Here is a 23,935-nt window from a genome sequence, read left to right on the forward strand (position 1 = left end):
CTGCAGAACTCCACAGGTAACGGGTAGCATTACCTGTGTACAGCAGAGTCCACCTGAACACAGGGCTGGTGGTTGGCGATGTAGGGCATTCAACAGCGTAGGACAAGCTTTCTGATTCCCATGCACTGATGTAGGGTGTCTGTAAGCGCCTGGTGGTCTACTGTGTCAAAGAAGAACCAGCAGGCAGAGGTGGCCATCATTAAGGATTTTGAGGGCGTTGTCGACCACCTGATAGTTGCTGTTTCCATGCTGCATCTGAGTCTGCAACCCGGATTGATAGTTTTGGAGGAGATGGGTGATGGGGCAATAGTTACCTAGGTTCTCGCGATCCAGAGATATGGACAGGAAAGGTGTAACAAAATATGACCTCATCACTAATCTCCTATCTATGAAGACAAAGCTGTTGCTGAGGACTGGATTACTACCACAGAAAATAAAAAATAAATATAAATTATTCCATCACCTGTGCTATGATGAAAATGTATTAAACCAATTACCTCCCTGCTTAATTCAATTACCAAACATACACTGCAGAGTATGTTTTATGAGGCTAAGGTTAAATCTCTTACCATCTATGGGGTTATTCGTACAAGAAGTAAGTCAGACCTCATGGCTAAGTCATGTCGCTTCTGTAAAAAAACAAGAATGATATTCTCTTAAACACCTATTTGTGGAGTGCATCAACCTAACACAGATGCAAGCTTTCTATGTCTGTAAATTGGTCCATGATGTAGACATTCTCCAGACTGCCTGCTTCCGGGAAAGAATGCTAAAACGAAGACATAAATCCTCAATTATTACTGCAATGCGATCCACTCAAACTGTTCTGGGCATGAATTAACGATTGACCACCCACCCAACTGTTGTGGTCTCGGGAGGAAAGCTTAGGGGCAACGCGCTCGCATTGGAAGCAAGAAGACGCAGAGCAACACAGGTTCGATCCCCAGGTCTGCGCTTAGAAACCTCCAGGTATTAAGCATGTTATAAATAACCAATTATAATTACAATTATAATTATAGTTTGATGATTTTACTATGAATTTTGGATGGAATCATATTAATTAACCTAAAAGTCCCCTCTACAGCGATTAGAACTTATGATCATTTTACTACTTTTCTCTTTTTATGCTGTAATGAGAAACGTACTTCTAATTGTAACTGTCTTAACTACATGACACATGCTCGATTTTTTAATGGTTCTGTTGTATTTGTCTTTTGTAAAGGTTTCATTAAACTGTATACACATTTAAAAAAAGGAAACTTCCTAATGACATCAACAAACCCATTCAGGGCTTGGTACCAGATAATCCAGTACCCGGTACATTATACATACTCCCCAAAATACACATAGAAAACCACCCTGGACACCCAATCATCTCTGGCTGAGTCAATAATATCTTGAAGTCACACGTAAAAGAGAAACCCAGCTACATCCAGGACACCACTGATCTACTCAACAAACTGGCAGACATAGGTCCCCTCCAAAGGGCACATTACTGGTAATCATGGATGTGGAGTCACTCTACACAAATCTCCCATCGGCAGCACTGAGGCTTGTAAAAATGCTGGTGGCAATCATAACATGCTTGCTGACACTTTAGGCAAGTGCATAGAATTCATCTTGACTCACAGCTATTTCGTATCTGGTACTGATACTTTGGGAAGGCCAGGAGGGCTCAAATGGCACCCAATATGAAAATGTATCGATGGCACAATTAGAGACTGATTTCCTTGCCACATGCGACTCCAGACCTGTGAGATACCCCTGCTACATCAATGGCATTCTCCTGATCCGGACGCATGGGGAACAGGACCTCCTCAACCTCCACAGAATATTTAATGAATTTCACGCAACCATCAACCTCAAACTTTCCTACTCTCCCGAGAAAGTACATTTGCTCAACACCACCATAACAATAAATGATGACCAGCACCAGATCACAATATCTCTCAAACCAAGTGACCGGGCCATCTATTTGAAGAGTGACAGCTTCCACCCAGCGCACACAAAACATGCTACTGTATTCAGCCAAGCATTAAGATACAATCGAATATACTCAGACAGAAAGGACTGGGATGATCCGACTTCATAAACCGAGGATACAACCAGAGGATGGTGGACAGCCAGATTCACAGGGCAACATGAATCCCCCCATTAGAAAAAGAAAAAAAGAGAACAAACTTGGGTACCGCTAGTAGTCACATACAATTAAAAGTTGAAAACCCTCTGCAAGATGGCTAATGAACTACAGCCCATTCTGCAACAACAGGAGCGTCTGAGAGAGGTTCTCCCTGATATGCAAGCAAGTGCCACTGCTTGCTTTCAGATGCCCAGCCAAGCTGGGGTTTGCTCTGGTGTGGCACTGCTTGCTTTCAGACGCCCAGCCAAGCTGGGGTTTGCTCTGATGTGCCACTGCTTGCTTTCAGACGCCCAGCCAAGCTGGGGTTTGCTCTGGTGTGCCACTGCTTGCTTTCAGACGCCCAGCCAAGCTGAGGTTTGCTCTGATGTGCCACTGCTTGCTTTCGGACGCCCAGCCAAGCTGGGGTTTGCTCTGGTGTGCCACTGCTTGCTTTCGGACGCCCAGCCAAGCTGGGGTTTGCTCTGATGTGCCACTGCTTGCTTTCGGACGCCCAGCCAAGCTGGGGTTTGCTCTGATGTGCCACTGCTTGTTTCGGACGCCCAGCCAAGCTGGGGTTTGCTCTGATGTGCCACTGCTTGCTTTCGGACGCCCAGCCAAGCTGGGGTTTGCTCTGATGTGCCACTGCTTGCTTTCGGACGCCCAGCCAAGCTGGGGTTTGCTCTGATGTGCCACTGCTTGCTTTCGGACGCCCAGCCAAGCTGGGGTTTGCTCTGATGTGCCACTGCTTGCTTTCAGACGCCCAGCCAAGCTGGGGTTTGCTCTGATGTGCCACTGCTTGCTTTGGCGCCTCACTGTAATGTTGCTCCTCTGTTTAAGACTATCCATTTTCAACCACCATAAGTTTATTCCTGGGTCAGTGGTCCAATGCAATTTGCTCCAGGTGTCCCACTGCGGTTCCAACCTATGGCACCCAAAGCAATTGGTGCCCTCCAGTCATTTTTCTCCCTGATGCCCAACGTAATTTGTGTGACTGGCTACTAGAAATTGCACCTTCACCTAGCAGCATGCTGTGCTGTTCCCAGGGACCCGACCAGGACTCTTCTAGTGAACTATCCTCACCCACTATGTAATTGGTCCCTACTGTTGCATGCTGGTTCTGTCTTCAACTGTACCCCGTGTTCCCCAATTCTCCATTAGATCCAGTGACGGTACATCGACGACTGCCAGAGACACAAGCCCTCATCAGGGTGGCTCAGGAAATCAACGCACATTAATCAAGTTCCACAACCGGCGTGTTGCCCAAAGGACACCAAATCTGAGACGCTGGCAGGGTCACACTGGATGAATGCTCCAGGTAGTCTACTGTGTCCTCCAACCACCTTGTCAACTTCTCATCTCAACACTATACACATTGCAACGAAGCCAGGCGCAAACAGCAACTGACAAACAGCCCCAGCAGGTACCTAACAACAGAACGCTACACCTCTACACTCACCTTACATATCATGGTCCTGGCAAATGCATCCTAGGGCCAAAGGCAGGCAGGGATCCCCTCTGAACACAAATGCCTATAACCAGACCTGCGTATAGAGCACTGCGTACTTCTGCTCCGCAGGCATCAACACAACAAAATAACAATCCTGCATTCTCTCTCCCTCCCTCCATCTCCCTCCCTCCATCTCCCTCCCTCCATCTCCCTCTCTCAACCAACCTACCCACCTCTCTTTTACATCCGCCAGAGGGCGTGGACACCATGGAAACGTAGCTTAAGATAAGAAAGAACACCCTCTCCCACCAAGGCGTTGGCCCACTGCACCAGTTCTGGTCCCGAGTCCATGCACTGGGAGTGGAATAAGGCAAAATCTGACTGCAGTTTAAGAGAACAGCAAAGCAGTATAGGTTCCTCTGAAAAGACGAACGCCCATCTGCTGTGGGTTTATATATAGGAATCTAGATGGCCTTGGACAGTTTTTTTAAAATATTACAACAACTGTTCTTTATTTTTCACGAGGGAAGAGCACATCCCTCTAGCAGAAACATATTCATGGCTGAGCTAAGCAGCAGGCAACAGACGGTCTCTCTAGCAGGGGTCGACGCGGGTCCAGTGGAGAGCCGGAACATGTGTGCGCAGCGGCAAGTGGTCTTATCTATACTGTCTGCAGGCTAGGGTCTGCATGACCTATACATGTCATGCCAGGGCCATGGCCTGGCCAGACTGGCCACAGAAAATGACCATAGCTCGCAGCTCGAAGTGAGCACATTACCCCACCTCCCCCACGCACCACAAGCCCTACAGGCACCCATGTGGATGTCATGTGATTTATGATTTAGGGCAAACATGGACAAAGGCCCCACTGGGAGCCATCCCAGGACGTGCCAATAGAAGACAAAGAGGATCAGTGCAGGTTTGCCAGTAACCGGCCTGTACTACAGGCAGGTTACCAGCAAACCAGCTTCCTATTACCTGTGCCCGATATCCCGGTGTTAATGAAATATTACGGGTGCCGGCAATGGAGGTGAGTCTGATAGGACTCCATGGAATGGGGGTACTGCAATCACTGGCATCGGCAGTCCCGGTACCGGTGCCAGAGATTGCAGCAATGATTTGCCAGTAGGGGCCTGAACTCCCGGAAGGTCAAGCCTGCCAGTAGGTCACTACACCTTCCGGCAAACTCGGCGTGTGCCAGTCGGGTAAAAATGCCAGAGCCGGCACTACCTGCATTTTTTCTGGCTTTTTTACTGGACTGGCACACCCGTAAAGAACCCCAAAAAGTGTAAAAGGCAACCACGGGGGACGTGAGACAGGTCAATGGATTCTGTAACACAAATAAAACACAGGGACTGATGGGCAAATAGACCCATTACAGTATTCTGACAGGACGTGTCAGTAAAGAAGATGGCTGCATTGCAGTGCACTGCACCACAACACAGCCCTGGATGCAGTAAAACACTGCATTACTGACACTCAAATATAGACCTTTATATTATGCCTAAGTGCATTTGCATCTGGAATGTGAGGCTTTATAGTGGTCATAATATAAATATTGCCTATACGCCATACACGCTATATACATATATTCAGAGACACAACTTTGTTAAAGGGACGTTATGGTTAAGTTGCACTAATAGCTTAACCTCCATGCTGAATCTATTGGTAGTCTTCATGACCATCAGTCAGGCTTCAGAGCTGCCAGAAGCATGGAAACTGCTCTTCTGAACATCCGTGAGGACCTGCTCTCTAACCTTGACTCTAACACCCCTTGTGTTCTCATTTTGCTCGACCTCTCTTCTGCCTTTGACACTGTCAACCACACCATCCTGCTCAACCGTCTCCGTGATAACCTGGGTATCACTGGCCAGGCTCTGGCGTGGCTGACCTCCTTCCTCTCCAATCGACCCTCCCAGGTCCAACTGGGTTCTTTCCTCTCTGGCATCTTTTTCTCCACCTGTGGTGTCCCCCAGGGATCTAACCTCTCCCCCTGGCTGTTCAACCAGTATCTGGCTCTTCTTGCTTACCACATTGCCGCTCTCTGTCCCAACTTTCAATGCTACGCGGATGATACCCAGCTCATTTTCAGGCTACCCTCGGCCTCCTCTTCCCCTTCCCTCATCTCTGACTGTCACTCTGCTATCCAGGAATGGTGTGCCGCCAACGACCTCTGCCTTAATGCCAGTAAGACTGAGATTCTACTTATCGGCACACCCACTCCCTCCTTCCCTGCAGCTCTCTGGCCGGCCTCCCTTGGCCCTCTTCCTGTGCCTACCTGCAAGGCAAAAAACCTTGGGGTCATCTTCGACTCCACACTCTCTTTCTCTCCTCACATATCTGACGTCTCTAAGAAGTCACACTACCAGCTACACCTCCTCAGAGGTATCCTTCCTTTCCTCTCCTTGTCCCAGAATCTCACTGTCTCCAGAGCCCTGGTTCTCTCGAAGCTGGACTATTGTAACAGCCTCTATCTAAATCTTCCTGCCTCTACTCTCCGCCCTTTGCAACTCATCCAGAACAGGACTGCAAGACTTGTCCTTGGCCTCAAGCCCAGGGACCGTAGCTCTCCAGGACTGAAATCACTACACTGGCTCCCAGTGGCTGCGAGGATTAAGTTCAAAACCCTCTGCATTGTCCACAAGGCCTTCTGGGGCCTTGGGCCAAAATACCTTCAACTCTCTCTTCCGAAATATCTTCCTTCTCGAGCTCTTCGCTCATCCACCTCCAACTACCTCAGGGTCAGCCGCTTCTCCAAACAACGAGCTGGGGGTAGATCTCTCTCCACAGCAGGGGCCTCCCTCTGGAACAGCCTTCCTGCCTCCCTGAAACTTGAGGAGAACCATCTCCGGTTCCGGAAGCACCTCAAAACCTTTCTCTTTGCCTCCACTTTCTCTCCATCTCTCTCCTGCTAAAATCACTGAACCTGCACTGAATCTGCAACTGGGCCACTCATCGATCTCGGTCCTTGGCCCAGCCACTCTCCCCTGCACTGCCTACCTGCACTACGGGACTGTCTCTGTATCCTACAGCCCCTTCTCCCGGCACTTACCTTGCACTTGCCACCAGCTGGCCCTATTATTTATCTTGTATTCTACTAACCATGTACTGCACTTTCTTTGCACTTGCCACCAGCTGGCCCTATTATTTATCTTGTATTCTACTAACCATGTACAGCACTTTTCCCCCTCTCCCCTTCCCCTTGCACTTTTCCCAGTCCCCTCTACCCTTGCACTTGCGCGATCTGAATGACACCTGGCCTAGTAGGATCATTGTCTGTCTCCTCTTGTCCCCCCCCCCTGCCTCGTCGCGCCTTGAAACACTTGTGTATAGGTGCTTTACAAATGCCATATCATATCATATATCATATCAATAAAAACCTATGATATTAAATGAAAAAAAAACATTAAATGGATGTTATGGTTACAAGTAAAACCGACCTCCCCCCATAATTCGCCAGTAATGGTAAGCCAAGCAACCATAACTCGCACCACCACCGTGCACTGCTAAGACTAACACCAAGGACATCAAAGATGACATCACAAATGTCATATCTGGCCCACTTGTTTTTGTTCACTGACAGTCAGAATATGAACATGCAAATGGTGCTATATATCCAGAGATCAACCTTGTTGTATGTTCGTAAAGTAATTTCCTTAGGGTTTGGTCTCCGTTCATGGTATACATACATGTGGCAATGAACAGGCCTTAAACACACAATTTATGTGTATACATGAGGATGGCCTTTAATGTTATTAACATTTTCTGATGATGCTGTTTCTTTCTTCCTTACTTTAGTTTCCTGTATGTGCCTCTGATGTGTATGCATTGTGGTTCTTCATATGTATTGTTCGTACCAGCACAAGTGTGTAGTAAGTCTTGAATTGTTAGATAGTTATTCCATGTTTAACATTACTCAAAACTCAGGGTAGCATTCATTATTTTACTATTCAAAAATACCAAATTATAAATATTGTACTTCTATGGTGCATGATGCAGCCATTGCCTATGTTTATGTATAATTAGGTTCCTGTATTAAGAACAACACTCCAATATAAACTGCCTCATCACAGGTTTGGTGGTAACCCTTACATGCAGCGGTAACACTATTACCGCCGCATTTAAGGTGCTGCCAAATCACAGGCTTGGCAGATTTTTCCCCAGCTCTGAGCTGCGGGCAAATCCGCTGCGATTTTGCTGATTTTCGGGTCTATTTCCGCCAGCGGGAATAGCGCTGAACATTCCCCATTGGGCCCAATGGGAAATTCTCAAATGTCCCCAATGGGGAATGGGGAATTACCGTTCCGCCAAACCCGTGATCCGACGCTAATAGCGCCGGGGGGTTTGGCGGTAGGGTTAATAGCCCCGGCGGTAATACCGCTGGGGTTAGCGCCCAACTCGTGATGAGGCCCAATGTGTTGTTTAGAAGAGTACATTCTTTAATACTTTAAGTAGTTCATTATAAGTCTCCCGATCGCCCCTGACATCTTGCAAACACAACCCATTGAACTGACTTTTCAATAAAATGTATTTTATATGTGATGTCATCAGTGATGTCATCTGCCATATTTATGTCCTGGGTAAGAGTCTTAGCAGGGCACGGTGGTGGTTGCTTAGCTTACCATAACTGCTGAATGATGGAGGTTTTTTGGCTTTACTTGTAACCATAATTCCCTTTAACAAAGTTTTTTCACTGATTTTCATAGGTTTCTAGCAGTGCACCCTAATTTGCTACGACTTCCTGATATCACCACCCTCATCCACCCTCAATGAATCAGCATTTCCAGCATATCTATAAAGTTTCAAGCAAAAACTGTGCCATTTCCCACCTCCTCGCAACATTTAGAACTTTCTGCTAATTCTTAGCACCCTTTCCTGTTTGCCAACGTTTGCGGACGTCTGACATCACCACTCACTGTTCAGACAGTGTCAAGTGACCACGTATGCGCTGTGATGGCATGTTCGTGAACCCGTCCTCATTTCGCGAATGGGTTTGTGCTTCGCAAACTGTTCAAAACTGCATTTTCAGCTGACCTAGGAAGTTTCAAGTGGAGAATGTACCCTTGCACAGCTCATAGACCTATTCTTACTGATTTTCCATCTGCAATTCAGGAGAAAGCACATGCTTACAACAATATTAGCAAAACTGCGATTTAACTAACAAAATGGCATCAGCCATGACCATTCCTCATCCCCGGGAGCCACCAACACCACCACCTGGAGATCCTCCACAAAGGAAAAAACAGAATCATGCAGAAAACAATCAAGAGGACCAGGAAGACGACATGGAGGAAATGCCTACCTCTTGCACCCAGAGAGAATCATGGGTGTGGCAGTTTTTTACCACCGTTCGGGATGTACCAAAGGCTAAGGCTACAAAGGTTAAATACACTGAGAGTTGTGGACCACCTGGGCAATACTCCTACGGGACCACCTCCATGCGCCAGCACACCAACTCTAACCACTGGGATGCTCTGAGAAAGGTTGTTCCTTTCTTGGAAACTACTAGGCACCCTACCTCATCTCCTCAACCAATACTGTAACCACACAGCCTACTTCTGTGGGACACAAAATCCCACCAGCCACCTTGCAAGCAATAAAACAGGCTGCTGATCCATATCTTTCCAAGAGAACAGTACACTGTATATGCTGCAACACACCACTCTGCACGGGGAACCATTTTGAAGTGGTTGTAATCAATAAGCATGAGAAACATTGCCCCGTACCTTAGATTTAGGACATGCACAACATCGTTCCCTGTCCAACTGCATTCCGTATCTTCATTGGTGACCCCTCCCACATTGCCCTCCCCCTTCCTGGCCTCTCCTGCAAAAAACAAACAAAAAAACAAATTCAAACAAAAAAAAACACCACAAAAACGTTTCCCTTACGAACCACCTTTTACAGTTAAAAAATAGAACTAAACAAATCATTTTATAGACTCCATCTACTTTACATGCTAAACAAAATGCTAATGGAAATCTTGGAGAATCTTACTGAGACTATCTACTTTACTGAGAAAGAGAAGTCAGAAAGTAAGGTGGGGAGGAAATGAGGGAAGAGGCACAAACCACAAATATGGAGGGGCAGGTCAACAGAGGAAGATGTTGCACGTGTGTTACATCTAAGGTAGGGAGCAGTCCCTTCTAGGCACTGTTTATTCAAATAAATGTAATATGTGATATCATCAGTGATGTCATCAATGCCATTTGTGAAGTCATCCTTCATGTCCTAGTTTTACTTGTAACCATAACGTCCCTTTAACAACATTTTTTCATTGAACTTTTTAGGTTTTTCTTAGTGCAACTTAACCATAACATCCCTTTAACAAAGTTTATTCAGTGAATATAAAATATGTATTGGATTCTTCAACATAATATCTATCAGAAATGTTATATATTACACATATAACATGGACATATAGTAGACTCCTCACTTTTCCCTGTGTACTCAGAGGGATGAAGCAGCCAAGGTTGGCTAAAGTTGCGGGAACTCAAAAGACTGAATACATTTTTATGTAACATGTGTACGCTATTCAAGCATTTATATGTACATACCATAGATGTCTTCATTGTTCTCCCTCTGCACTGTGAGAGGTAACAGAAGCTGGCAAATCTCATTTACAGACCTCCTTGAGGGCAAACAGAGCCCCCTAACATTACTTACATCTAAGCCCCACTGCAGGACTGGCGGCCAGCACACTCCCCTCACCACCACCTAGACTCTCACTCCAGCACTGGTGACCATCAAAATCCCCTCACCACCACCCATACTCTTACTACAGCACTGGTAACCATCAAAATCCCCCTCCCAGACTCTCACTGTAGCACTGGTGGCCATCACAATCCCTTCAACACCAGAGTCTCACTGAAGCACTGGTGACCATCACAATCCTTTTACCACCAATCAGACTCTCACTTAAGCACTGGTGACCATCAGAATCCTCTCACCACCACCCAGACTCTCACTGTAGCACTGGTGGCCATCACAATCCCCTCAACACCAGAGTCTCACTGAAGCACTGGTGACCATCACAACCCTTCACCACCACCCATACTCTTACTAAAGCACTGGTGACCATCAAAATCCCCTCACCACCACCCAGACTCTCACTACAGCACTGGTGACCATCACAACCCCCTCACCACCACCCAGACTCTCACTACAGCACTTGTGACCATCACAACCCTCTTAGCACCAATCAGACTCTCACTGAAGCACTGTTGACCATCACAACCCCCTCACCACCACCCATACTCTTACTACAGCACTGGTGCCCATCAAAATCCTCTCACCACCACCCAGACTCTCACTCCAGCACTGGTGACCATCACAACCCCCTCACCACCACCCAAACTCTCACTACAGCACTGGTGACCATCACAATAATCTTACCACCAATCAGACTCTCACTGAAGCACTGGTGACCATCAAAATCCTCTCACCATCCACCCAGACTCTCACTGTAGCACTGGTGGCCATGACAATCCCCTCACCACCACCCAGACTCTCACTGCAGCTCTGGTGACCATCTCCATCCTCTCACCACCAGTTAGACCCTCACTAAAGCACTGGAGACCATCACACTCACCTCACCACCACCCAAACTCTCAATACAGCACTGATGACCATAAAAATCCGCTCACCACCACCCAGACTCTCACTCCAGCACTGGTGACCATCACAATCCTCTTAGCACCAATCAGACTCTCACTGAAGCACTGGTGACCATCACAACCCCCTCACCACCAATCAGACTCTCACTGAAGCACTGGTGACCATCAAAATCCTCTCACCATCCACCCAGACTCTCACTGTAGCACGGGTGGCCATGACAATCCCCTCACCACCACCCAGACTCTCACTACAGCACTGGTGACCATCACAATAATCTTACCACCATTCAGACTCTCACTGAAGCACTGGTGACCATCACAACCCCTCACCACCACCCATACTCTTACTAAAGCACTGGTGACCATCAAAATCCCCTCACCACCACCCAGACTCTCACTACATCACTGGTGACCATCACAACCCCTCACCACCACCCAGACTCTCACTCCAGCACTGTTGACCATGACAACCCCTTCACCACCACCCAGACTCTCACTACAGCACTGGTGACCAGCACAACCCCCTCACCACCACCAAAACTCTCACGCCAGCACTGGTGATCATCACTATCCTTTTTGCCACCAATCAGACTCTCACTGTAGCACTGGTGGCCATCAAAATCCTCTCACCACCACCCAGACTCTCACTGTAGCACTGGTGGCCATCACAACCTCCTCCCCACCAATCAGTGTCTCACTGAAGCACTGGTGACCCACACCATCTTCTCACCACCAGTTAGACCCTCACTAAACCACTGGTGACCATCACACTCCCCTCACCACCACCCAAACTCTCACTACACACTGGCGACCATCACAACCACTTCACCACCACCCAGACTCTCGCTGGTGACCTATCACAAAGGGGGCATGGCAGAATACTATTGTTTTCACCAGGAAACACTGCTGTGTAAAGGGAATACAAGTTTCCTTGTGAATGTCTGCTTCAGCTGTAATTACACTAAACATACCCCTTTACTCATCAAAGGACAGTGTGCTGATAAGTACCTTACCGTGCAAGGAACCATGGACAGGGTTCCTGAGATGGCTCTTGTGACTGGAATCTGAGGGTGTGCTACTCCTGAGCATGTCCAGGCGAGCAGTGTCTTATTCTGAGCACGTCCAGGCGAGCAGTGTGTTATTCTGAGCATGTCCAGGCGAGCAGTGTCTTATTCTGAGCATGTCCAGGCGAGCAGTGTCTTACTCTGAGCATGTCCAGGTGAGCAGTGTCTTATCCTGAGCATGTCCAGGCGAGCAGTGTCTTATTCTGAGCATGTCCAGGTGAGCAGTGTCTTAGTCTGAGCATGTCCAGTTGAGCAGTGTCTTATCCTGAGCATGTCCAGGCGAGCAGTGTCTTATTCTGAGCACGTCCAGGCGAGCAGTGTGTTATTCTGAGCATGTCCAGGCGAGCAGTGTCTTATTCTGAGCATGTCCAGGCGAGCAGTGTCTTACTCTGAGCATGTCCAGGTGAGCAGTGTCTTATCCTGAGCATGTCCAGGCGAGCAGTGTCTTATTCTGAGCATGTCCAGGTGAGCAGTGTCTTAGTCTGAGCATGTCCAGTTGAGCAGTGTCTTATCCTGAGCATGTCCAGGCGAGCAGTGTCTTATTCTGAGCATGTCCAGGTGAGCAGTGTCTTACTCTGAGCATGTCCAGGTGAGCAGTGTCTTACTCTGAGCATGTCCAGGTGAGCAGTGTCTTAGTCTGAGCATGCACAGTAGTCATGTACTATTTCTGAGCATGTCCAGGTAAGTAGTGTCTTATCCTGAGCATGTCCAGGCGAGCAGTGTGTTATTCTGAGCATGTCCAGGTGAGCAGTGTGTTATTCTGAGCATGTCCAGGTGAGCAGTGTGTTATTCTGAGCATGTCCAGGCGAGCAGTGTGTTATTCTGAGCATGTCCAGGTGAGCAGTGTCTTAGTCTCAGCATACCCTGTAGAGCTGTGCTAGTCCGGGAGTTACTATAGGATTACAAATGTTGGTAATCCCCAATTTTTGGAGGTCATAGGCCTCCAGGGTGATTTGTGGATTATTTACTGTTGACGAAATTACCACTCAGTACATTTAAAAAAGAATGTTTTATTTATTGAATTTTTATAAAGCGCCAACTTTGCCCATAAAGCGCTACAGTGTAACAAACAATGATAAATAAAACATAAAGACAGACAAGAAAAAGAAAGAGTTTAACAAATCAATCAAATTACAAGTCTTAGATTCGTATTAGGTAAGGGTGTTCCCAGCTTGTTACAAATATTCAGGAAAGAAGGAAGGTTACCCTGGCATAGCTCTCAACTCACGCTTTTGGCGGGTATTAGCCGCCTTGTAAAACAGCTGACTCACCCGCCAAGCCTCCAGCACGCCCATTCATTTCAACGGGCCTCTCACCCGCCAAAAACAAAATCGAGTGTTTTCACTGCCTTTGTGACATAAATGGTTGAGAGCTATGCCCTGGCCACAACCAATGATAATGCAGTCTGGGCCATTCATTTAGACCCACTCCTTGATTTTGATTTGCAAGAATCATGTCCATATTTCTAAAACAACTTTTGCCAATTGTGGATCGTAACCCGGCCAGGACTTTGTTTAACAGAGAATTATATGTAGAATTATATGATTTTCTAGCGCATTAAACACGCTATGCTTATAGTCTTACTCTGTATCTTCTCCAAAAGTCGATATAAGTCCGACCCATTTCTTACCCCCAAGAGCCATCTAAGTGCTGCACATTTCAGACCCCCAAAATTGAGCAATTATCAACCAATTCCTGTGTGAGATGTGACAGTATGACAATGGAATTATAACTTTTCCATCCCATTCCCATTTGCCTAATCGGGCACCGTTTTAACGCTCCCATCATTGTAAACTGTTCATCACCAGTTCAACTTTGCAATTCGCCGTTGTAAACATCCTTTCTCATGTTTCCATTTGCCCTGCCTCTGACTTTATGAGTTGGGGGCTTAGTTGCTTACAAACTTCATTCTCTTACACTGATATGAATATATGTATGCAGCTTGCGATATTATAAATATAGTTTTTCAGTAATATTGTATGCGCTGTGAGTGTTGTGCGTAGCTTTCCATAAAGGTTGCTGATGCCTGGAATTTCTTTGTGTGGCTCCTTCCATAGCAATTGGAGCTCTTTCAGTGATATTTTTCCTACGGGGGGCAGCGTTGTTCCTTGATCATTCTATCTTGCCAAGTGCACTCTTTACTGCTCATTGTTCAGTTCCTACCAACTTTTGACCTTCATTATGATACATTTTGATGTACTTACTAGCAACATAAGTTGTTATATGTCTTTTGAACACAGGCTTGGGAACTCGGCTAAACTGATGTATTTTGATCAATCCATGTGCATTGTTTTGTCCTCTAGCTCTGGGGTCGGATATTTCTTTGCAACGTTTACATGACCTCACTACCGCAACTCAGGCCTGGGAACATGTTCACCCCCCCTTGCCACAACCAATCACTGCGCAGCATTCTGTCTTACTGTGGAAAGTTGCATCTTGGTATGTGTGCACTGCATTGCAAGGGCCTGACTTATTTTCTGCTGAGGGGGTGTGGGTTTTCATGCTTCGAAGATGGCTAAGTGGGTCTTGAGGCCTACATGTGTTATTTATTCAATTAGTGCAAAGGATTGGTATCATTGTCTATCTTTGTGAGTGCCCCTCAATGTTTCCCTGACTAATGGTAAATGCTGCTGTATCTATTAAGGACACATTCAGGGTCATTACAAGTATGCCGGTCCGGTAACAACGGTGCCGACAAGCTACCCGCACTGTTGCTACCGGACTGGCATACTTCGAGTTCTGCAAGTGGGTGCCTTTCGGCAAGCCAGGTCTGACCTGGCGGGCAGAACGGCACCCACCCGCAGACCTTGATGGATGCACCGGCACCATTCATCAATGGTGCCGGTGCATCCATCCTCCCCATTCCCATTGAGTCCAATGGGACTTGAATGGGAATGGGAGTAATATTTTCCGGCGCCCAGCAATGGGCAATTACCGGGACACTGGGGCTGTAATGCCCCGGTAAGTCCCCATTCTATGGTAAGGGAGGCGAGCATTATGCTTATCTTTCTTTAATTGCCACCAACACAGCATTTCAAAATTTTAACATTTAACCAACATGTTTTCTGTTTGAAGTAACAAAAGGAAACTTTAGGGTTAAATTTCAGTCAGTGAGGCTATGAACTGTCTAAACTGCAATTCCCATATGCCTCCCCTCTCTTGGTAGTCCAGGGGCTGTGTGCTCTCCATCTATCTAGTGCCTGCTTCCCCTATAAGAACTCCCCCCTCCGGTTCCCTGCCTCTTTCTTTTTGCTGCCATAGTCAGTTAAGTGTTACCTCATGATTGTCCGTTATGGTTTTGTTATTATTACGTGCTTATAATACTAGCGCAGCGTCTGTACTAAATACTGTACATATGTCAATGCTGCGCGCATACCTGAATATATATATATATATATATAAGTTTACATGCGTAAATAAGCACAAGCGTGGCAACACTGCTCCGACTCCTGTACCCGTGTGAAGACGCGACTCAGCCGCAGCCGCACACACGTATTCTGAGAACGAAACAGAGTGGAGGCGGGCCGGAGCCGTGAGCAACATCCGCTGGCATTAGGCAGCTGGCCCCGCTCCACTGCGTATCATGCTGAGTGACGCGCTTTAGGACCCCAGGGGAGCCGAAGCAGACAGACTTCCCGGCATCCCCCAGGCCCACCTTTCAGTATGCGCAAATTTCATCCGAGGAGACGCAGAGCGCAGAGGTGTCGCAGTGCCCAAAGTAAAATAAAATTAAAAAAATAAAGATAAAGGCTGCAGAACGCTTCCTAAGCAAACCTAGGAGCAGCAGGCACACATTCTATGCGAACCTCTGCCTTAGTGATTCCTAAGCAGCCAGAATTTGTGTTTTGTAAGGCCTACAGCAAGCAGCTGTCACTTCAGAGAGCCAGCCAGCCGATACACATCTGTTAGCTTTGCTAACCCAAGATAAGATGGCTCAATATGGTGAGGATCACTCCACTACTCCGGAGTACAGCGAAGAGGATTGGGAGGGAGAACCTTTCCAACAGGATACAGAGCTTTCGCTCAGATTTAAAAAAGTGTTGGGAGATTTGCTCTCCCAAGTTGTCGCAGAGGGTGTGCAGCCAATTGTGAGCAGGCTCGACATGCTAGAAGCATGGATGCTGGATAAAGATCAGAGATCCTCCAAACAGAAGCAAGCTCTTAGCCCAGGCGAGGGCCCGTCGCCAAGACACCCCCAAGCAGGGGTTGAACAGGGGCATACAGCTCGGAAGAGCAGAGACTCTTTGAACCCCCCTCCCGAGCAAGGAGAGGAAGGTCGACCACGATCCCCAGGAGGAAAGCGACCCAGTCGCAAGACTAAAAAAGGCCTTCCTGGCTAAGACAGCAGTGCTTCAACACATATGTGACAGAAGGCTATTTTATTTACAAAGTTATTCCTAACACTAGGTCCCTAGAAAAAAGCTTTTTTGCCCTATGTGTTGACAATCTAGTGCCCATGGGTGCTTAGCCCTAGTGGGTGCTGATGTGCCGACTGCAAGGGGATGTTGCAAACCTGTCCCTGTCCTCTCTAAACCACTTTCCTATTAGCTAAAACAGAGTGCACACATTTGGGGGTCGATATCTGTATTTTAAAATTTTCGCCTCCCAGCCGTGTGGCTTATCAAAATGCTAGTCAAAAAAACACAAGGTTTTATAAGAAGAGATTTCTATGTCATTCTTGTCACATAGAACTCTATTAAAAAGCTCCTTTTGCTCTGTACAGTACTATGACTGTGGAAAGCAAATGGAGTTATGATAACATTAGATTTCTTTTTGCAAGCCCTTTACTTAATATGTAGGGGTATTGGGGTCTGGGTTATCCACCAGATCCTGCTATAACAACAGTCAACCGGTTTCAGCGGGATTCGCAAGTGGCCGCTTTCTTCAGGACGAATATTAATAAATGAAATATTCTCTTGGAAATTCTTCAATGCTAAGAAGAATGTTGAGGATGTCTTCAGGTCTCGGACCAGCTTAGTTGGGTCAATCCCTGAGTCCTGCAGGACAAACAACAAAAAGAGATAGATGGACTGTCATCAGTCTCCGAGTACTACTAGAAACTACTGGACATATATTTAAGTCATCATTCAGGAGTGAGGTACATCTTACCTCTTAGTCTGGCATTTGTAGTTATACCTGTTCTCTGTTGGAACACAGCTATAGGTGTCTTGATTCTTCCTGTCAGGTAGCCTGCGTCTCAGTATTGCTTCCTAAAAATGAAGAACGGGGAGTTACAGGGCTTTATGTTTCCAAAAATGTAATGTGCGCTACATCTCACAGTCCATCTGGACTCATCTCCATTCTAAACAGTCCTTTGGTATAGCATCAATCTTGCTTTCCTTTCCCTTTTTAATTTCCCTTTTTAATTTTTAAACATTACTCCTACGGTGGACCCACTCGAGTGGATAACAAGGTTTTTGGGGGCTATTGATTGCCACCGCTTACCTTATTTTCCTTTCCGTGCCTCTGCTATCGTCCGTGTTTGTGTTGTGCGCCATTTTGTGTTTCTATTTATCTGATTGTGGTCGCGGGTTGGTCACATGGTCAAGCGCGAACTACAAAAACAGCTCAAAGTGACTAGGGAGATGTAGTCTCTCTTCCGTGCTTAGGTACCGCTCCGTCTTTTCGAAAGCGGCATCACAGTCACGTGAGCGCAAACACCAATCGCTCGCAAGTTGAGCCACAGCTGACTCCGCGGCAGTCGGGAACCGTAGTTCTCTTGGCCACATCTAAATTTCGTAATGTTAAATGTTTTGGAAAGCCAACTGTGTTGATTGGTAACAGCGTCGCGGTCATGTGAGGGCAAAAGCCAATCGATGCAAGCTGTACCACATCAAACTCCGGGGCAGTCGGGAACTGTAGTTCTCTTCCCATTAGCCGCGTCTGATTTTCATACTGTTGATTATTTGATGTGTATACCGGTCACCAAGGTAAAATCGGGAATTACGTTAAATGTGTGGTCTGAGTTAACAGGGCTATTTCGTATAGCGGGATGTTGTTATAACGGGAGAGACTATGCAGTCACGTGAATGCTTGCCGTCCGGTCCCAGGAGGATCTGGGAGTTGTAGTGTACCCATTTTGTTCGTGTTAACAGGACCATTGACATAGATCAAATGTCGTTGTGTGTACGGTTACATCAATGAACACATAAAATGTTATTTTTGATGTAAGGCCATAAAGGTTCAATCATAATAGTAGTTGGTACGAGATCTTTGCCAAAGCGGCTCTTCTTTTGAGACGAGAACAACAATGGATCTATAGGACACGGAGCCATGTCACAGGCCTTAATGAAGAAATTTGCTGGCAAGCTTTGGCAGTTCTATGATAGAATCAGAATCAGTATACACATCCGCAATGTGAGGGCAGACAAGCACTTCCACTTCGGATTCTATTATTCATTAAGTTCTGCCTCGGAATTTATTGAGTGACTCCCAAGGGCAAAGATCTCGTACCAACTACTATTATGATTGAACCTTTATGGCCTTACATCAAAAATAACATTTTATGTGCTCATTGATGTAACCGTACACACAACGAAATTTGATCTATGTCAATGGTCCTGTTAACACGAACAAAATGGGTACACTACAACTCCCAGATCCTCCTGGGACCGGACGGCAAGCATTCACGTGACTGCATAGTCTCTCCCGTTATAACAACATCCCGCTATACGAAATAGCCCTGTTAACTCAGACCACACATTTAACGTAATTCCCGATTTTACCTTGGTGACCGGTATACACGTCAAATAATCAACAGTATGAAAATCAGACGCGGCTAATGGGAAGAGAACTACAGTTCCCGACTGCCCCGGAGTTTGATGTGGTACAGCTTGCATCGATTGGCTTTTGCGCTCACATGACCGCGACGCCGTTACCAATCAACACAGTTGGCTTTCCAAAACATTTAACATTATGAAATTTATATGTGGCCAAGAGAACTACGGTTCCCGACTGCCGCGGAGTCAGCTGTGGCTCAACTTGCGAGCGATTGGTGTTTGCGCTCACGTGACTGTGATGCTGCTTTCGAAAAGACAGAGCGGTACCTAAGCACGGAAGAGAGACTACATCTCCCTAGTCACTTTGAGCTGTTTTTGTAGTTCGCGCTTGACCATGTGACCAACCCGCGACCACAATCAGATAAATAGAAACACAAAATGGCGCACAACACAAACACGGACGATAGCAGAGGCACGGAAAGGAAAATAAGGTAAGCGGTGGCAATCAATAGCCCCCAAAAACCTTGTTATCCACTCGAGTGGGTCCACCGTAGGAGTAATGTTTAAAAATTAAAAAGGGAAATTAAAAAGGGAAAGGAAAGCAAGATTGATGCTATACCAAAGGACTGTTTAGAATGGAGATGAGTCCAGATGGACTGTGAGATGTAGCGCACATTACATTTTTGGAAACATAAAGCCCTGTAACTCCCCGTTCTTCATTTTTAGGAAGCAATACTGAGAGACGCAGGCTACCTGACAGGAAGAATCAAGACACCTATAGCTGTGTTCCAACAGAGAACAGGTATAACTACAAATGCCAGACTAAGAGGTAAGATGTACCTCACTCCTGAATGATGACTTAAATATATGTCCAGTAGTTTCTAGTAGTACTCGGAGACTGATGACAGTCCACCTATCTCTTTTTGTTGTTTGTCCTGTAGGACTCAGGGATTGACCCAACTAAGCTGGTCCGAGACCTGAAGACATCCTCAACATTCTTCTTAGCATTGAAGAATTTCCAAGAGAATATTTCATTTATTAATATTCGTCCTGAAGAAAGCGGCCACTTGCGAATCCCGCTGAAACCGGTTGACTGTTGTTATAGCAGGATCTGGTGGATAACCCAGACCCCAATACCCCTACATATTAAGTAAAGGGCTTGCAAAAAGAAATCTAATGTTATCATAACTCCATTTGCTTTCCACAGTCATAGTACTGTACAGAGCAAAAGGAGCTTTTTAATAGAGTTCTATGTGACAAGAATGACATAGAAATCTCTTCTTATAAAACCTTGTGTTTTTTGACTAGCATTTTGATAAGCCACACGGCTGGGAGGCGAAAATATTAAAATACAGATATCGACCCCCAAATGTGTGCACTCTGTTTTAGCTAATAGGAAATGGGTTAGAGAGGACAGGGACAGGTTCGCAACATCCCCTTGCAGTCGGCACATCAGCACCCACTAGGGCTAAGCACCCATGGGCACTAGATTGTCAACAGATAGGGCGAAAAAGCTTTTTTACTAGGGACCTAGTGTTAGGAATAACTTTGTAAATAAAATAGCCTTCTGTCACATATGTGTTGAAATACTGAGGTATAGATAGGAGGCGTACACCTATCGACTCCATTTCTGTAGTTACTAAGACAGCAGTGCGCCAGGTCAGACCCACTACCCCAGGGGTGAACAATATAGGGGACATTGATGAGGGCTACTTGCCCGATGATGAGAGAGGAGAGGAGGAAGACCTCCCTGGCCACCCAACACCTGATACTCCAATATTAGAAGAGGAGGAGAATACAAACGATATGTACGACCCGGAAACCATCCGACACCCCAAATCCACACAATGGATTCCTTCACGCAGAGTAGCGCTCTACATGGAGAAACACTTAAGAAAGCCTCTGGACAAAGAAGTGCGCTCGCTCATGAGAGCAGAATGCCCCCGCCCGAACTGCCTAATAAGTTTTCAGATAACCCCGACCTTGACCCAATGATGGCACCTTTGTGATGAAAGCCTCGAGGGACGTCCGGAAGGGCGTGGACAGAGCTTGGAGGGGATGCCAGGACAAGGTCCTTGATCTAGCCAGCCCACAGGCTAAGATCATGGACCTTGCGGAAAAGGCTAAAGACACTGGGACTCTGGTAGACCCCATTGCACTGGCCAATTGGGCGCAGCATGCAGTTTGTCTGTTGGGAACCGCCAACTGCGCCCTCTCATCGGAGAGACGAAGAGGAGTTCTTCTTAAGATTGAATCTAAACTGAGTGACCTAGCGTCCTACGAAGCAGGGCAAGGAGCTAAATGTCTGCTTTTTGGCAAGGCTTTCACCAAGGAAATGGCCCAATTCGTGGGAACCTACTCCGCCCTCGAGAAGGCACAGAGTTCGATACAGAGGATCTTCTCAGGGCGTGTTTTTTCTGGGACCAGACGCCACAGGGGTCGATCGTGCCGTCGCTTCACATCTCATCGCAGATCCCAAGGCCATCAAGCACAATACTGGGAAGGCAGCAGGACACCTTCTTTCCCTCCGGAGCAAGATTTCCGAGAGGCCGTAGGCAGAGAGGAGCCTACCGACAGCCCGGAGCCTCTGGCGGTGAGTACACCCGACAGTCAGGTGGGGGCAGAACCCTGCAGTTTCTGAATGCATGGTATACCCTATCCAGCGATGCATGGGTGCGTCACGCTGTAGATGGTCTGCGCATAGAGTTTGTAAGCGGTCCGATCCAAGAGCGAGAGCCGCAGGCAATTCATATGCCAACGCTAGCAGCGTCACTACTCCAGAGTGCGTTAGCGAAACTAAAACTATGCCTTAGTTTCTGATTCCTTTCCTTTCCATTTTGATTCCTACTGTGCTTCCCCTTTTTGGCTACGGCGGCCCTTTCCGCTCGGGAATTACGCATTAATTCTTGTAGCCTTTTTCTATCAGCCTCCCTTTGGCATTTTCTTACCTGGCATCTCGTTACCTCTGTCTACTTGCCGGAAGTTATTCTCTCCTTCCCTATCCGGCATTACTCCTTCTGAGGAATCTCGTGACTTCTTCAGAGCAGCTTTCCGGCTTCCACATCTGCTGCTAAGAGCATTGCAAGCTGCATCTTTACAGTCCGGAGCCATCCATCGCTTGCTGCAATATTCTTTCATCCAAGCCTACATACCACCTGCATCAGCTTCACCTGGGTCAATGCTTTGGGTTTTCTTCCCCACAAGGATTTCCCAAGGGTGCAGCCCCCCGAGGTGCACAGAGCCCAGTTTCTGGCCTCTGGATGTCTTGGGGGACGTATACCAATTTCTACTTGTACTTCCACTTCGGTACCTGCATCACAAGTCAACTGTGAGTAAACAAAGTGTGTTTCATAATACAAAGATGCCTACCTGACAATAATGATAGTGGAGGAACATCGCAGATTCCTCTGTTTCCAATGGAACAAAGAAATCTGGCGATTCAAAAGCTTACCATTCGGACTCAACTCAGCTCCTTGGGCCTTCACCAAGTTGATGCGTCCTGTAGCCACAGCCATACAAGAGAGGGGGATCTGCATCATAATATACTTGGACGATATCCTAGTGTTAGGGTCAAACAAGACCTCCCTAGCCAGCGATGTCCGCTGGATATTCTCCCTGCTATCCTCTCTATTTATTATTTAAAAAAAAAAAACATTTGTATAGCGCACAAACAGCCCTTGGGCATTGAGGCGATGTTACTTGTAGGGAACTTAGTTACAGGGGATAGAGATACATGTAGTTAATGCATTTGAATGTTATACAATAGTACAGTAGGGTGCATCTTATAAAAAGTTTGCAGGTTATCAAGAGATGTGTTCCATAGGTAAGGGTGACGAGTGAGGAGCCCATCAGGTGAAAAGTGCTGTTTTCATAGCTTTGCTGGCTCTAGGGTTCCTTGTGAACCTGGAGAAATCTCAGCTGCAACCAGTGGAGAGGATTGAATTCCTAGGTTTCATAATAGACAACGTGAAAGCAAATCTAGAGCTCCCGAATCACAAAGTGAAAGCGATCAAGAAGGAGCTCAGAGCAGTCCTAGTGAAGAAAGTCACCTCTCTTCGGAACCTAGCCAGAATAGTGGCAATATTTCCAGGTCCCCTCCACTACAGAGCGCTTCAGAGGCTCAAGATCAGACATTTACAGGGAGGTCTAGGGTACCACCAAATGATCGATCGAGACAATGAAGCAGCGTCAGAATTATACTGGTGGTTACAAAATATGGAAGCCTGGAACGGCCGAGCCATCTTCGGTGATGTACCAGATTTAGTGATAGAGTCCGACGCCAGCAGGACAGGATAGGGAGCCAGGTGCGAACATACAGAGACAGGAGGCAAATGGTCAGAAGACGAGTTACGTCTTCACTTAAATGGTCTCCAGCTGCTAGCGGGCTTCTTTGCGGTTCAAGCCTTCACCAAAGGCAGGGCAAAGTGCTGCGTGTTGTTGTAGATGGACAACATTTCAGCAGTTCGCTATAGCAACAAACTAGGCGGGACCAAATCGAAGATGCTGGCGTATCTAGCGAAAGATTTTTGGCACTACTGCCTGCAACATCAGATAGCAGTAGCAGCCGAGTATCTTCCAGGTGCCAAAACAATGTGGCAGACTGGAAGTCGCGGTTCCTAGCAGACTCCAGCGATTGGAAACTTCTTCTCCAAGTGTTCCTCAGCTTACAAGAATTGTGGAGACCCCTAGATACAGATCTATTTGCATCCAGACTGAATGCGCAGACACTCAGATATTTCAGCTGGAGGATAGACCCGGGAGCAGCAGGGACAGATGCGTTTCTCCAATCTTGGACAGGAGCACTCCAGTACACCTTTCCTCCATTCATAATGATCACGAGGACTCAGGCGAAAGACCGCAGGGAGCAAGCAGAGTTAGTATTAATAGTCCCTTTCTGGAAATCCCAGCCCTGGTTTCCAGGAGCGATGGAACTTTCCTTGGATTTTCCAGGGATAGTACCGCACCACCCG

The 23,935-nt window shown here is 46.8% G+C and overlaps 1 protein-coding gene across 1 annotated transcript in view; it reads right to left on the minus strand.

Annotated features, from left to right (window-relative positions):
- The window catches only part of LOC138528729 (zinc finger protein 271-like), a 507,619-nt gene extending 495,345 nt beyond the window's left edge, over positions 1-12,274 (minus strand). The window contains exon 1 of the mRNA XM_069640597.1: positions 12,196-12,274. The gene's annotated coding sequence lies outside the window, so the exon portion shown is untranslated. The remainder of the gene's footprint in view (positions 1-12,195) is intronic.
- Between the last annotated feature and the right edge of the window lie 11,661 nt (positions 12,275-23,935).

The sequence above is a fragment of the Ambystoma mexicanum genome, chromosome 7q (genome assembly GCF_040938575.1).
Source record: "Ambystoma mexicanum isolate Mex_15411 chromosome 7q, UKY_AmexF1_1, whole genome shotgun sequence".
NCBI lineage: Eukaryota > Metazoa > Chordata > Amphibia > Caudata > Ambystomatidae > Ambystoma > Ambystoma mexicanum.